Consider the following 17433-nt stretch of genomic DNA (forward strand, 5'->3'; position numbering starts at 1 on the left):
AAATTCACAAAGCAGCCTCTGGTTCAAAGTAAAAGAAAAAGGAAATTGAGTCAGAATAAACTGGTTTTATTGGGGGTGGAGCTGGGGAGGAAGTTTGGGGTTTTCTTGCTTGTCTTCTGCTGTGGTCTGAAGGTGGATACTCTGCCTTTAATCCTGGCCTCCTTGTAGAGCCCAGTGGAGCATAACCAATGCAGGAAAGCTCATCTCCTGAAATAGCTGGATCCCCAAAGAAGGCTTCCCCACACCCAGGTCTCCATTTCATGCGGCAGCCTTGTCAGGACCAAGCGAAGGGGCCTAAAAAACTGTTGGGATCCTAAGGCTACTGGTTCATAAAGGCCAGTAGGAGCCTAAGAAGTCCCGTGAACCCTTTCCACTTATCACCTGCGCCCAGTAAGGGTGCTTTCACCTTAAAGCAGCAGGCTTTAGCCTTCAGTGTCAGTGGGCACAATGCTGGCTTACAGCCATGCCATAGTTCTCCCAGGAGTAAGGCCATTATTTTGTCATCTGTTTTTTTTTTTTTTCCTTCGTTCTAAGTCCATTAGCAGATATTTAGCAGAATTATTTTGTCATCTGGGTTTCTGGTATGTGTGTATATCAGATAGATTGAGAGGCAGAGAGTTGGAGAGGACGGGAGAGAGGAGAGCTGGTTTTAAAGAGTATGGGGACTTCCCTGGCAGTCCACTGCTTAAGACTCTGCACTCCCACTGCAGGGGGCCCAGGTTCGATGCCTGGTCACAGAACTAAGATCCCGCATGCCGCAAAGCTTGGCCAAAAACACAAACAACAAAAAAAGATAAGAGTAGTTATCAGGTGGGGGCGGGTTATATCTATGTCTCCACGCTGCCCATTTACCCAAATGTCCTGCCCTGCTACTTCAAATGTCCAAATGTCCCCAAACTGCTATTTACAGTTGCATCAGGCACTATGGGTTCAATCGTAACCCCTTCCCGTATCTCCTCCCCCAGGTGCTCCCTCCCCCTCGTTTTGTAGTTTCCAGTCCCCATGCTGACATGTGCCTGGGAGAACCCACTCTGTACAGCTTCTCCATCCCTGCTCCTCAGGCCTGGGGGCCCACGGCTCTCACCCCACTGGGACCAGATGTAATGAAATGCCTTGTCTGGCTCTTTGCTGAGCAGAGGTGGTGTGGTTTTCCCCCTAATGTTAAAACCAGGTTCCAAACGGTCCAAAATAAGCAATTTGCTGTCATTAGATATTTCCCTCGTACCACAGAAAGAATTCACACACCATACCTATACCATCAGGAATCCAGAAACATCTCACGTTCAACCCAAACAGCCCATTGCTCTTCATAAAGGCTGTTCCCGTGCCTTCAGGTCACTCATGAATTTCTTTAGTTATTCAGGAACTGAACTGCTTTGAGACCTTTGGGTCCCTGTTAGAGTACAGAACCAAGGATTGTGTTACAAGTGCAAAAATTAATCATAGCAATTAGGCAGGAAAGGAGGTGTCAGGCCAGCTCTGAGTTCCTGGAGCTGAGTTAGGTTACCACGCAGGGATTACACAAAATGTTGTTGTAGTCAGCTTTCCGAAGGCCAGATTGGGAGCACGGATGCCTACATTTTAATTTAAATATGAAGCTGCTCTATTCTCCATACAACAAAAAATACTGTTTTAATCTGCATGGGAGTCACCTAGCTCCTCTTTAGGCTGCATTTCTTAATAAAGGTAATCTTCCATTGGTCATTTCTCATCATGAAAAATATACACTGGGTTCAATATGCCAATCCAAAATGTTTTTTAATCTCTTTACAAGGTGGACAATGCTTTTACCTAAGCACATTCTCTTCTTTCAATTCTAGAAAGGCTCTAGCTGTGCAACCAGGTGCTAAACTATTCAGGAAGTGCAACCGAAGTTCAGCGGAGAAAGAAGTCCCATGGGGGCCGTCGTGGAAATGCTTTATGAAGAATTCAGGCCTTGAGTGAGACTCGGAAAGATAAGTAGGCTACAGAGAGGCAGTCGGGAAGGCAAAGAAACTGCAGTTGGAGGAATAGCACAGACAGAGGCATGGGAATCAAGTAATTACATAAAACAGATGCAAGATGCTGCTCCAGGCTCCGTGGGATAAACAAAGAGAAGAAAATATGTCCTTGAGGAGTATGAAACTGGTTGCAAAAACACAGAGTTAGCAATGCATTTCAGAATGAGATGTGGCTGTGAAGAGCAGCTCTGCGAGGGGTTTGCCAGGCACAGAGCTGTGGACAGAAGGGTGACCCAGGCCAGAGAGATGAGCACATGGGTGTCTGCAGGGAACAGGGTGCAAGATGGGGAGGAGGGCTTGAAGTCAGTCCCGAAGCCACACAAGGGAAGCCCCAGGATGGCACGTACAAGTTGACACAATTACTTCAGTTCCATCCTTTCTTCTGGTCAGCCACAGAGTAAGGAAGGTAGGGTGACTATTCAACCAATTCACAAGAAAATTGACAAGGAAATCAAGACTCAGATTTATCAAGACCACCATTGCTAGCTTCCTGGATTTCAACACCAGGGTTCTTTCTACTCTTGCTTACTTCTGTGGGTTTCAGCTGTTAAAGAGGTCTTCCTCTTTGTCTGAGCCATTATCCTAGGGTTTCAATAGCACACAGGTATTACTCAGAAGTGAGGCAATGAGGGACCAAATTAAACTGATTACAATGAAGAGAAATGAAGAGGAAAGGGATAAATGCAATGAAAGAATCAATAAGACTCATGGACTGATTCGTCACTGAAGGCTAGGCACCTTTGACTTCATGGGACTCTTCTTCCATGAAATATGTATTATATATAATACAATATATACAATATATACCTTATGTGAATATAATGACGTCATTGTTATAAAGATGAGTATGTAAGTATTATTTATTAGAAAAGATCTTTTACCTAAATTTTTTAATTCATATTTTAAAACAAATTAAAACATTTTCATGGGCCCCTAAAGCTATCATAGGCCCTAGGCATTGTACTTACTGTGCCTAACAGATAAATCAGTCCTGGCTGAGACACAGGAGGTAAGATAAGTCTTAAATGACTGCAAAATTTCTACCAAGAGTGAAGAAGTTAAGGAGGGAAATTAATTTGAAGAGGAAGACAAATAATTTTGCTTTTGTACTTGTGAGACTTGCAGTGGCTAAAGACATCCAGATGAAGATGGCCAGTAAGTCATATGCAGTGTAGCATCTGGGTTCATGCATATTTGAAAATCAATAGCTTAAAGGTGTTATTGAAAACCATGAAAGCGAATGATCTCCCTGAGGAAGTGAACTGTAGAGGGAGGTGCTGGAAACTAATACAAAAGGTTTCAGGGTGTCCCACAGTTAAGGAGATGATAGAGGAAGAGGAATCAGCAGTACCTGTAGAAATGGTGGGTTCTTGTTCTCCTGAGAGAGGTTGTTGGTGCTGTGATTGGGATTGTGGCTGTATTTTGTTTTCAAAATGAGATCCTACTTAGAAGTCACATAATTATGAAACTGAAGATGAAGACAGCAACAGCCACATTTTTTTCATTCTTTCTCCCTGTCTCCTTCACTGTCCCTAAATACCCAACACACATATACACCACACACTCACACACATCACACACACACACTCCTGAACATAAGCTTCCCACATTATGAAACATTTCTAACTATCTCTATCCAAAGGCATCTGCTGAATGAAGATACATGGACGCAACTGAAGGAAACTGGCAACTCAGCAAACTGAGGCAAGCACAGTAAACTCAGCAAAGCACAAGTTACAACAGCACATTTATAGTCAATGCCTGAGCAGATGGGAAATACAGAGCTTTTTCTTTCATCTCAAGAAAAATTTCCCTTTTTGGGTGAATACCAGCTCCACTGTGTGCAGTTGTCACCCTCATGGTCCCTGGTTCTGTTGAAGGCAGTGCAGATGATGGAAGTTGTACTTACAATTTACTATGAAAGGTTTGTTTTCTGTGTTAACATTTCCTTAAAGAAAATTACCACTGATGAGGCTTGCAACATATTTCCCCTGAGACTGTAGATTCTAGGTATTCCAATGCAATTGCAGAAACCTACTCAGAAACAGATGGATCTGTGAATGATTGATGGATGAACAGGGAGGTGGTTGTTTAAGGTCAGTCATCTGAATCATGTCTTGGGAGAGTTCCCATGAAGTTACATAGGATGAAAATCTGGGCCAGTATTCACATGCCTGATTATTGAAGTCAGAACAGCTGCATTTATTTCAACATTCCCAGCCTCACACATACATACATGCCAGTGAAGCTTAAAGGTTAAACTGTAAGAGGAAAGTCACAAGTGCAATAATAAGAAAATAGAACTGAAAAAATACCCTGGAAAACTAAATACATGCCTCAGCAAGGCTGGAATATAAAACTGAAGAATTACTAAGAGATGTTACAGAGGAGAAAAAGAGGGGAAAATGTGAGAGGTTGTGAGATGTGGAGGAAAAAATGAGAAACTCTAAAGTGCATTTAATTGTAGTTTTAGCAAAAGAGAGTAAGGGTGTAGAGAACAGGAAATACATAGGAGATAATAGCTCAAATTTTCCAGAATCAATCAAAATCATGAAATGACACAGAAAGTAAACATAAAGTATACTAAACAAGTCAACAAAACAAGAACATTAATTCTTCAAAACATAGTCAAATTTAAGAACAATTTTAAGAATAGGGAGAGAAGAGAAAAGATCTTAGCATCCTAAGAGAAAACCTAGATCATGAACAAAAGGACAGTGAGATAGACAGCAGACTTCCCAGCAGCAACAGGGGGAGATAAACAAGAGTGGAATATCTTCAAAATGGTGAGACATTTTCTGTCAGTGTAGAACAGTGTATCAAGCAAAACTTTCTTGCAAGAACAAAATAATCATCAAAACATTTTCAGATTTCAAAAAATCTGGAAGACATCTAATGGAATAACTTTCAGAAGAAAGGACACAATTCCAGAAGAAAAATCTATGGTATAAGGACCTTCAAGATGGAGAGGAGTAAGACATGGAGATCACCTTCCTCCCCACAAATATATCAAAAATACATCTACATGTGGAACAGCTCCTACAGAACACCTACTGAATGCTGGCAGAAGACCTCAGACTTCGCAAAAGCCGTGTGGCTGACAGGGTCTTGGTGCTCCGGCCGGGTGTCAGGCCTGAGCCTCTGAGGTGGGAGAGCCAAGATCAGGATATTGGACTACCAGAGACCTCATGACCCCACATAATATCAATCGCAGAGAGTTCATCCAGAGATCTCCATCTCAATGTGAAGACCCAGCTCCACTCAATGACAAGCAAGTTCCAGTGCTGGACACCCCATGACAAACAACTAGCAAGACAGAAACACAACCCCACCTATTAGCAGAGTGGCTGTCTAAAATCATACTAAGTTCACAGACAGCCCAAAACACACAACCAGACATGGCCCTGCCCACCAGAAAGACAAGATCCAGCCTCATCCACCAGAACACAGGCAGCAATCCCCTCCACCAGGAAGCCTACACAACCCACTGAAGCAAACTTACCGACTGGGGGCAGATACCAAAAACAACAGGAACTATGAACAGTCAGCCTGTGAAAAGAAGACCCCAAACACAGTAAGTTAAGCAAAATGAGAAGACAGAGAAATATGCAGCAGATGAAGGAGCAAAGTAAAAACCCACCAGACCAAACAAATGAAGAGGAAATAGGCAGTCTACCTGAAAAAGAATTCATAGCAATGATAGTAAAGATGATGCAAAATCTTGGAAACAGAATGGAGAAAATACAAGAAATATTTAACAAGGACCTAGAAGAACTAAAGAGCAAACAAACAATGATGAACAACACAATAAATGAAATTAAAAATTCTCTGGAAGGAATCAAGTGTAGAATAAAAGAACGGATAAGTGACCTGGGAGATAAAATAGTGGAAATAACTACTGCAGAGCACAACAAAGAAAAAAGAATGAAAAGAACTGAGGACAGTCTCAGAGACCTCTGGGACAACATTAAATGCATCAATATTCGAATTATAGGGGTCCCAGAAGAAAAAGAGAAAAAGAAAGGAACTGAGAAAGCATTTGAAGGGATTATAATTGAAAAATTCCTTAATATGGGAAAGAAAATAGTCAATTAAGTGTAGGAAGCACAGAGAGTCCAATACAGGCTAAATCCAAGGAGAAACATGCCAAGACACATATTAATCAAACTATCAAAAATTAAATACAAAAAAATATTAAAAGCAGCAAGGCAAAAGCAACAACTAACATACAAGGGAATCCCATAAGGTTAACAGCTAATCTTTCAGCAAAAACTCTGCAAGCCAGAGCGGAGCGGCAGGACATATTGAGAGTGATGAAAGGGAAAAAACTACAACCGAAATTATTTTACTCAGCAAGGATCTCATTCAGATTTGATGGAGAAGTTAAAACCTTTACAGACAAGTAAAAGTGAAGAGAATTCAGCACCACCAAACCAGCTTTACAACAAGTGCTAAAGGAACTTCTCTAGGCAGGACACAAAAGAGAAGGAAAAGACCTACAATAACAAACCCAAAACAGTTAAGAAAATGGTAATAGGAACATACATCTTGATAATTAACTTAAATGTAAATGGATTAAATACTCCAACCAAAAGACATAGACTGGCTGAATAGATACAAAAAGAAGACCCATATATATGTTGTCTAAAAGAGACCCACTTCAGACCTAGGGACACATACAGACTGAAAGTCAGGGGATGGAAAAAGATAGTCCATGCAAATGGAAATCAAAAGAAAGCTGGAGTAGCAATTCTCATATCAGACAAAACAGACTTTAAAATAAAGACTATTAAAAGAGACAAAGAAGGACACTACACAATGATCAAGGGATCGATCCAAGAAGAAGATATAACAATGGTAAATATTTATGCACCCAACATAGGAGCACCTCAATACATAAGGCAAATGCTAACAGCCATAGAAAGGGAAATTGACAGTAACAAAATCATAGTAGGGGACTTTAACACCCCACTTTCACCAAAGGAGAGATCAACCCAATGAAAATAAATAAGGAAACATAAGCTTTAAATGACACATTAAACAAGATGGACTTAATTGATATTTATAGGACATTCCATCCAAAAACAACAGAACACACTTTCTTCTCAGGTGCTCATGGACCATTCTCCAAGATAGATCATATCTTGGGTCACAAATCAAGCCTTGGTAAATTTAAGAAAATTGAAATCATATCAAGTATCTTTTGCGACCACAATGCTATGAGACTAGATATCAATTATAGGAAAAAAAACTGTAAAAATACAAACACATGGAGGTTAAACAATACACTACTAAATAACCAAGAGATCACTGAAGAAATCAAAGAGGAAGTCAAACAATACCTAGAAACAAATGACAATGAAAACACTATGACCCAAAACCTATGGGATGCAGCAAAAGCAGTTCTATGAGGGAAGTTTATAGCGATACAATCCTACCTCAAGAAACAAGAAACATCTCAAATAAACAACCTAACTTTACACCTCAAGCAATTAGAGAAAGAAGAACAAAAAACCCCACAAAGTTAGCAGGAGGAAACAAATCATAAAGATCAAATCAGAAATAAATGAAAAAGAAATGAAGGAAACAATAGCAAAGATCAACTAAAACTAAAACTAAAAGCTGGTTCTTTGAGAAGATAAGCAAAATTGATAAACCATTAGCCAAACTCATCAAGAAAAAAAGGGAGAAGGCTCAAATCAATAGAATTAGAAGTGGAAAAGAAGTAACAACTGACACTGCAGAAAAACAAAGGAGCATGAGAGATTACTACAAGCAACTGTATGCCAATAAAATGGACAACCTGGAAGAAATGGACAAATTCTTAGGAAAGCACAACCTTCCTAGGCTGAACCAGGAAGAAACAGAAAATATAAACAGACCAATCACAAGCACTGAAATTGAGACTGTGATTAAAAATCTTCCAACAAACAAAAGTCCAGGACCAGCTGGCTTCAAGTCAAATTCTATCAAACATTTAGAGAAGAGCTAACACCTATTCTTCTCAAACTCTTCCAAAATATAGCAGAGGGAGGAACACTCCCAAACTCATTCTACAAGTCCACCATCACCCTGATACCAAAACCAGACAAAGATGTTACAAAAAAGGAAAACTACAGGCCAATATCACTGATGAACATAGATGTAAAATCCTCTACAAAAACTAGCAAAGAGAATCCAGCAGCACATTAAAAGGATCATACACCTTGATCAACTGAGGTTTATCCCAGGAATACAGGATTCTTCAAAATATACAAATCAATCAATGTGATACACCATATTAACAAACTGAAGGATAAAGATCATGTGATAATCTCGAAAGAAGCAGAAAAAGCTTTCGACAAAATTTGACACCATTTATGATAAAAACTCTCCAGAAAGCAGGCATAGAGGGAACTTACCTCAACATAATAAAGGCAATATATGACAAACCCACAGCCAACAGCATTCTCAATGGTGAAAAACTGAAACCATTTCCATTAAGATCAGAAACATGACAAAGTTGCCCACTCTCACCACTATTATTCAACATAGTTTTGAAAGTTTTAGGTAAAGCAATCAGAGACAAAAAAGAAATAAAAGGAATCCAAATCGGAAAAGAAGAAGTAAAACTGTCACTCTTTGCAGATGACATGATACTATACATAGAGAATCCTAAAGATGCTACCAGAAACCAACTAGAGCTAATCAATGAATTTGGTAAAGTAGCAGGATACAAAATTAATGCACAGAAATCTCTTGCATTCCTATACATTAATGATGAAAAATCTGAAAGAGAAGTAAAGGAAACACTCTCATTTACCATTGCAACAAAAAGAATTAAATACCTAGGAATAAACCCACCTAAGGAGACAAAAGACCTGTAGGCAGAAAACTATAAGACACTGATGAAAGAAATTAATGATGATACAAAGAGATGGAGAGATATACCATGTTCTTGGACTGGAAGAATCAACATTGTCAAAATGACTATACTACCCAAAGCAATCTACAGTTTCAGTGCAATTCTTATCAAACTACCAATGACATTTTTCACAGAATTAGAACAAAAAATTGCACAATTTGTATGGAAACACAAAAGACCCTGAATAGCCAAAGCAATATTGAGAAAGAAAACAGAGCTGGATGAATTAGGCTTCCAGACGTCAGACTATACTACAAAGCTACAGTAATCAAGACAGTATGGTACTGGCACCAAAACAGAAAAATAGATCAATGGAACAGGATAGAAAGACCAGAGATAAACCCACACACATATGGTCACCTTATCTTTGATAAAGGAGGCAAGAATATACAATGGAGAAGAGACAGACTCTTCAATAAGTGGTGCTGGGAAAACTGTACAGCTACTTGTAAAAGAATGAAATTAGAACACTCCCTAACACCATACACAAAAATAAACTCAAAATGGATTAAAGACCTAAATGTAAGGCCAGACACTATAAAACTCTTAGAGGAAAACATAGGCAGAATACTCTCTGACATAAATCACAGCAAGATCCTTTCTGACCCACCTTGTAGTGAAATGGAAATAAAAACAAAAATAAGCAAATAGGACCTATGAAACTTAAAAGCTTTGCACAGCAAAGGAAACCATAGACAAGACGAAAGACAACCCTCAGAATGGGAGAAAATATTTGCAAACAGAACAACTGACAAAAGGATTAATCTCCAAAATTTACAAGCAGCTCATGCAGCTCAATATCAAAACAACAAAAAACCCAATCCAAAGATGGGCAAAAGACCTAAATATACATTTCTCCAAAGAATATGTACAGATCGCCAACAAACACATGAAAGGATGCTCAACATCAGTAATTATTAGAGAAATGGAAATCAAAACTACAATGAGGTATCATCTCATACCCTTCAGAAAGGTCATCATCAAAAAAATCTACAAACAATAAATGCTGGAGAGGGTGTGGAGAAAAGGGAACCCTCTTGTGCTGCTGGTGGGAATGTAAATTGATACAGCCCCTATGGAGAACAGTATGGAGCTTCCTTAAAAAACTAAAAATAGAACTACCGTACGACCCAGCAATCCCACTACTGGGCATATACCCTGAGAAAACCATAATTCAAAACGAGTCATGTACCCCAATGTTCATTGCAACACTATTTACAATAGCCAGGACATGGAAGCAACTGAAATGTCCTTCGACAGATGAATGGATAAAGAAGATGTGGCACATATATACAATGGAATATTACTCAGCCATAAAAAGAAACGAAATTGAGTTATTTGTAGTGAGGTGGATGGACTTAGAGTCTGTCATAAAGAGTGAATTAAGTTAGAAAGAGAAGAACAAATACCATATGCTAACACATATACATGGAACCAAAAAAAAAAAAAAAGGTTCTGAAGAACCTAGGGGCATGACAGTAATAAAGACACTGATGTAGAGAATGGACTTGAGGATTCAGGAAGGGGGAAGCATAAGCTGGGACGAAGTGAGGGAGTGGCATGGACATGTAGACACTACCAAACGTAAAATAGATAGCTAGTGGGCAGTAGCCACATAGCACAGGGAGATCAGCTCAGTGCTCTGTGACCACCTAAAGGGGTGGAATAAGGAGGGTGGGAGGGGGACACAAAAGGGAGGGGATATGGGGATATATGTATACGTATAGCTGATTCACTTTGTTCTACAGCTGCAACTAACACAACAATGCAAAGCAATTATACTCCAATAAAGATGTTAAAGAAAAGAAAAATAAAAGAAAAAAGAAAACTCTATGGTATAAAAAGAAATGGATGGCCAGGGCCCTCACTGGTGGCACAGTGGTTAAGAATCTGCCTACCAGTGCTGGGGACAGGGGTTCGATTCCTGACCCAGGAAGATCCCACACGTTGCAGAGCAGCTAGGCCAAGCACCACAAATACTGAGCCCACATGCCACAACTACTGAAGCCCACGTGCCTAGAGCCCGTGCTCTGCAATAAGAGAAGCCACCTCAATGAGAAGGCCGTGCACCGCAACGAAGAGTAGCCCCTGCTCGTTACAACTAGAGAAAGCCCGTGCACAACAACAAAGACCAAGTGCAGCCAAAAAATAAATAATTAAATAAACCTTTGCAAAGAAATGGCCAGCAAAGAAATTGGTAAACGTGTATGCAATGAGGCACAAAAATCTAAATAATAAAAAACAACAGTGGTTATGCCTAATTCGTGAGGTTTAAAAAATAGAGGATGAATCTCAAAGACTGGGCAGCAATAGCAGAGGGGAATGTAAGGGGTTATAAGTCATCGTATTTTTCCAGAGGAGGAAGAAAATTACTGATATACTTTACATTTTACATTTACTTTACGTAACTTCAAAGGAAACCAAGAGAAACAAATAAGAGAAATAAAATTTAACTTCCACACAGTAGGAGATGAAATGAAATGGAGTAGGGGGTGGGGAATATAAGACAGCAAGAAGTAAGGGGGTGGGTGAAGCATAGTAAAAGCAAGACAAGCAAGTACCAATAAAACGGTAGGAAAAAAATTCAAAGATGAATAGATACAAATTCACTAGTTAAGAGACATGGGACAATCACAGTCTCTTTGGACAAATGGGATCTAGTCACAGGAAACAAAGAAAGCAAGGTCCAGAGAGCAGATGGCCTATTACTAAAAATTAGAATATGTATCACTAATATAGATGCTAAAAGCACACAGAGAAAATGGGGATGGGGACAGTGCAATGCAGTAGCAGCAGACCTAACATGGTTTGACCTCTATCTTCTGCTCAATATCTGTGTGCTCCTGGGCAAATGTTTAGCCCTGCGTTTATTTTCTAAAGCAGTAGAATTGAGATAGGAACAGTACCTACTTCATAGAGTTCTTGTAGGAGTATATGAGATAAAATATGAAAACTGCTCATGACAATGCCTGGCACATAGGATGGACACAGAGGAATTATTAGCATGGACTGGAGGGTGCTATGGCAGGTTTTGTACTGTGAAAAGCCCTTGAATTTGAGGAACGGGTGAATGGAATTAGGGAAGGTGAACAGTAAGAAGGACAGAAAACAGAGAAATTGAACAAAGCCAAAGAGAACAAACTAGGAAGATGAGATGCACCTGGCCTGGGTGGGACTCAGGCGGCCTAGCTGGGGAATCCAGGCCCCTCAGCATCCCACTTCCTCCTGCCTCTCCAGTCCCTCCAGGATGTCTTGTTGGAAGTCAATGGTTACCGGGAGAAAACATCTGTATCTGAAAGCAGCTCTATGTGCATTCGTCTCATTAAACATTTTTTTTTCAGAGTTTGGTTCTTAATGTTGTGTGTCACCAGCAATGTCATGAGAAATCCAGAGAGAAAAATGTGGTCTGGGCAATTAGTAGCCCTCAGGCAATAAAGCTTCTGTTTCAGACAGTGTCGAAACACTGCAAGATCCAGGAAGGCAGAGCCAACTGACAGAGCAGATGCCTAAACTCACATTGTTTCTGGCTGCACAATGCACGCACACTCTTACACACACACACATGTGCTTGCTGGTGCACAATGCATTCACGCACTGACACAGTGCATGCACGCACACACAAACCACAAGTTCTCACATGTGTGCACACATGGCATGCATGCACACACACCACACATTCCATACACACCTACAAACGCATGTATGTGTTTGCACATCATACGATTGCCTGCATGTGTATACGTGCCATACATGCACACACATGCATGGTCACATGTGTGCATGTCCGTCATGTGCCATGCACGTGCACACATATACACGCATGCATGGTCACACAATACAAACACACATACCATACACAGGTACACATACACACCACATACATATGTGTGCATGCACATACATACCACACACATACACACACCACACATGCACGAACATACCTACTAGCAAAATAATTATTTGAACATGGCAATTAACAACAACCAAATGTCCTTATATGTAGCTTTAATTCTATATTTATATTCCTTGCACTCTTCCCAATTTTTGAATCATGAAAACAAGCCCAACCTATGTTAAATTTATTTTAAGAATAATTAAGTGTATTCTTAAGGGCTCACATTATTCAAATAGTATTCCACGCTTGAATCTGTCCTGAGTAATGAATTCATTTATGTACCTTGAGAATACAATGATTATAATTTTATAACTATAAAATTCTCTCTCTCTAAACAGACAGTGAAATGTTTTATTACATTATTATATTCTACTTATGGTCAAATTACAGCTATATAATAAAAAACATATTTCTGTGTGAGCCCTTGAATACTATTAAATTTGAATAGGAAATCTTTGGCAAAAGGAATCCAACACTTGTAGAACAGACCACAACAGCTTTCTGAATTATCTGCTTGTCTTTATGCCAATATATAGCAATTCCCTGTCTTTTCTAGTATTTTCCCAACTCAGTCATGAGTCTAAAATAGTTGGCCTTTTCACCACTTCCCTTGGTAGCAGAGCAGAAAACAAAGCTGCATATAGATTTTGCTATAATTTAGCCTGGACTGGGGAAAACTTTCTCCAATGTATGTGTGTGTCTGTCTGTCTTTCTGTCTGTGTGTCTGTGTGTGTGTGTTCCAACAGATCAGCTACCTCAAGAAAGTGTACCGTCTTGGCATTTTGTGTTTAGGCTTCTAGACTAAATGACATAATTTATAAAGTGTATTTGGGATTGCATCTTTTGTCAAAAGCCTTTCTTTCAGTAAAAAGAGGTTTTATATTACCAAAATATTTAAAATGTTATTCAAAGAGGAATGACTCACTGACTCATCAAAAACAGAATGAAGTCCAAGAGTTCAGTGTAAATCATCCTATTTTGAGGTTAAAAACATCCTGCAAGAAGGCCTGGCTAACATGACAGGCAGGCCCCGTCCATGACAGTGCTCACCCCCTGATGGCGAGCACGGAGGCTTCTGGAAAGCAGGCAGGGCCCCCGGACATGATAAGAGGGGAATGACGGGCAAGTGGGGAAGACCGGCCCAGGGCTCCAATTAGCTGAGGTGGACTGACTATCAAAGGCGTTTTGTCCAGGTCTTGTCTCCGCATCTCAAGAGGGATGGGAAGACACAGCTGGGATCTAAAGGTGACTCAAGATTAACCAAAGTGTAGAAGGCAGGTCTGGGGGAGCAGGAAGGTATGGTGGGGACGGCATGGGGAGACGGGGGGTTCCTCTCCTCAGACCTCTGTGCACTGTCCTCAAGGGGGGGGATGGATTTGCGCACTAAAGGTGGGAGGGAGGTGGGGACACACGCTGACAGGAGCTCTCAGCCAGGTCAGGATCCCCTTGGAAAGATTTAACCGCGGGTGTTAGTTTTCCGGTAATAACAGCCTTAGGGAGGCACTCGCGACAGAAGTCTACGCCACGTGGACCCCCGGCTGAAAGCACGAGGACCCCCGACGTAAGAACACAGGTTCTAGACCTCAGGTCACATCCCAACCCTGCCACTTTGTGACTGAGGAAACTTGGGTCAGTTACTTCTCCCTTCTGTGCCTTGGTTTCCTCATCTGTAACATGAGGACGATGATTGCAGGCACCTCCCTGGGTTGTTGCCAGAATAGACAAGTCCACGTGCAGAAAACACCCTCCCAGAATGTGGCTCATGGTTGTCCTCAGTCAGCAAAGATGATTTCACTACACAGTCAGTAGTGATGGGTGACTGAAAGGAAAATAGACACAGGGGCTTTCCAGGAACATCCTGCATGTTCATTTAATAAACTCTTTCAACTACAAATGACAACTCATCAGTAGTGGCGTGAAAGGAGCCCCGCACTGGAGGTTCTGGCCCCATCACACACCCCCAGAGGCCATGGCCACACATCCCTCTCTCTGGGTTCGGGTTTCTTCACCTCTGCGCCGTTTATCTCAGGCTTGTTGTGAGGATCAAATGAAAATGTACATTCATGGCCGACCTGGTACTACTACTGCTCCACGCCTGGGGTTGCTCTGAAAGGGGCCAGCCAAGGGGGAGGGGGGTGGTTAGGGCACAGCTATGGGGGTCCAGACTGCCAAGTGCCAAGCAGATGCTGGTGGCTGATGGGCATGGTACCATCCTGGGACACGGCTGTAAAGCTAGAGCTAAAGAAAAGACTTTGGAAAGGGATTTAAATTTCACATTGGCATCAGTATAATGTAAGCAGGCTGAGTGTTTGCTCAGTGAGCTCAAAACTCGGTTGGGAAACCAAGGAGACTCCCTTAGGGCTACACAGACATGAATGAGATAATGGAAATGCTGAAGAGTCTGGTGAATTTAAGGCTTGGTGCTGAGGCTATAGACTTCTCCAACATCCAAACTAATATTTTTCTTCTAAATTGGTTTTGGTGCGGCTTCAGCTATTCCTTCCAGTTTTGTCCTCACCCTTCTCATAACTGGCCGGTCAGGTCACACTGGACGAATATCCTCAGACCAAGCTTCGTGCTTGACTTGCGTGAAGACAGAGGTGGCCCAGACGGGTCCCAAACACATATAAGATATAGTTGTTGTCCTCGAGACAACAAAATGTTTCTCCTCAGAAGAGGATTAACACAGCAATAAGAAAGGGACTTTACTGTTTATTGGAAAAGGTATCAAATTAAACAGTGAGGCTCACCTGTTAGAGCAGATCATTCCCTGGAGACTTTCAGAAGGAGAGGAAGGGCCACTGTCTAGAATCAGCCTTGTCACTATTATGATACCTATTTCAACCTGGTTCAATAATTATTCAGGTCATTTACTGCGATTGATAAAATTGCCCATTAATATGGCAATATTTGTAGTCAAAAGTCAAGGAGGTTTGACCTATCCCTTTGGGATATTAAGAAACCTCACAAAGGTCTATTCCTGGAAACTGATTTATTGGGACAGTACCTAAATACCCATCAACCTTTGGACAGCTTCAGCAAGGAAAGTCACCACTGCTGGGTTTCACTGGTGTCCACTGGAGACAGTGTATTTGGGAGAGGAGTGGAAAGAGGAAAAATCCGTGCACGCCAGCTCAAGAGAAAGCCTCTCTGTTTCCAGTGACGGGCTGCCCCCGTCTTTATTAATGAAGAAAGACTCCTTTTTTCCATTTCCTAATGATGTCCACAGTTGAAGTGTAGACTGACTACGGTAGAGTATTTAAGTGGAATATTTCAAGGACATTCATCATAAGTGGATACAGAGAGACCAGACTCCTGTTTCAGTGTCAAGGTTTAAATGTCAAACACCTGGAGACATAATTACTCAACCTTAGAATCATTCTATGAGTTCATTGCTCTGGTTCAGGGAAAGTCAAACTCGTAAGTTAAGTTCAAGACACTGTTTGGGCTGGGGAAAGGGAGGGGCCCCAACTACGTTTGTAACCCAAGAGCACGTTTTCCCCATCACACTAGGAGTTCACTTACTAGAAAACGACATTCATACAGAACTTAGAAGGGAAGAATAAGCATTTCCTATGTGCTAGAGGAATCAGGTACAAACAACTGAAAATACTCTCACTGAAAGTAGACTCACCGAAAATTTTGCCATGAAGAACTTTCTAGTAGGACGGGCATTCTAATATTAAAACAGCAGCTTCTCTGACTCAAATTCAAGTCAGCTGCTATTTCTAACTTCTTGGAACTAAAGGACCACTAATCTGCTTCCACGAATTTCCAGAACAGAACAGATATGCGTCCTTTATTTCAAATGCATCAAAGAGTAAAGATATCCTCCTCCTGATTTCTTCACCTTCTACACCTCATTTTCCTCTACAACTTATTCACTGTGTTCTTTTAGTCGAAGTCTGAACGTAAGTGAAAAAACAAAATAGCATGCAGATTAAGGGTGGTCTGGTTAATCCACATACTTCCAGAAACTCCTAACTGAAAGATGTTTCAATTCTGAAGGGCAGGACTCACACATCCCTGAATATACTGTTCTCCACTGACTGAATGCCATAGTGTCTTGTTACCCATAACATGGACTTTTCCATTTCTACTGAGAATGTGGAAAGGATTCCTGCTGTCCTTGTGCAAAAATCCAAGCTAGAAAACAGTCCCCACAGTGTTCCAGCAACTCAGAGCAGCCCGAAACAGTCCCTCACCCAAGACGGCTACTAACACTCCCTGTCTCGTGTCTTGGCACACAACAGGGAAATGACAAGAGAGGCTATTTAAGGAAGAAGGAAAAAAAATCCATACCCCAAGCTAGGTCACACAGAAATGGTATCATAAGTCACAGTGGAAGCATTTCTCAAGTTAGCATTTTACCTAAGACCCTGAAAAGGCTGAGTGCTGGTATATTATCACATGTATTCAAAATACTTATAATTCTTAGTGCTTATACCAAAAAACTCTAAGCAAAAATTTATTTTCTTTTCCTGAACACCCAGTGGGAGCCCAATTGGAGATGATTCCCAAGGGAAAGAAAGCTTTCTTGAGTCCCTCATCCTTACTAAACACTGAAAGTCAAATAATTGAAAGTAATGTTTTCACCTAATAAAATGTCTGTATTGACTTGAAGAATTTAGTCA

The sequence above is a fragment of the Mesoplodon bidens genome, assembly GCF_964165515.1.
Source record: "Mesoplodon bidens genome assembly, chromosome: 3".
Classification (NCBI taxonomy): domain Eukaryota; kingdom Metazoa; phylum Chordata; class Mammalia; order Artiodactyla; family Ziphiidae; genus Mesoplodon; species Mesoplodon bidens.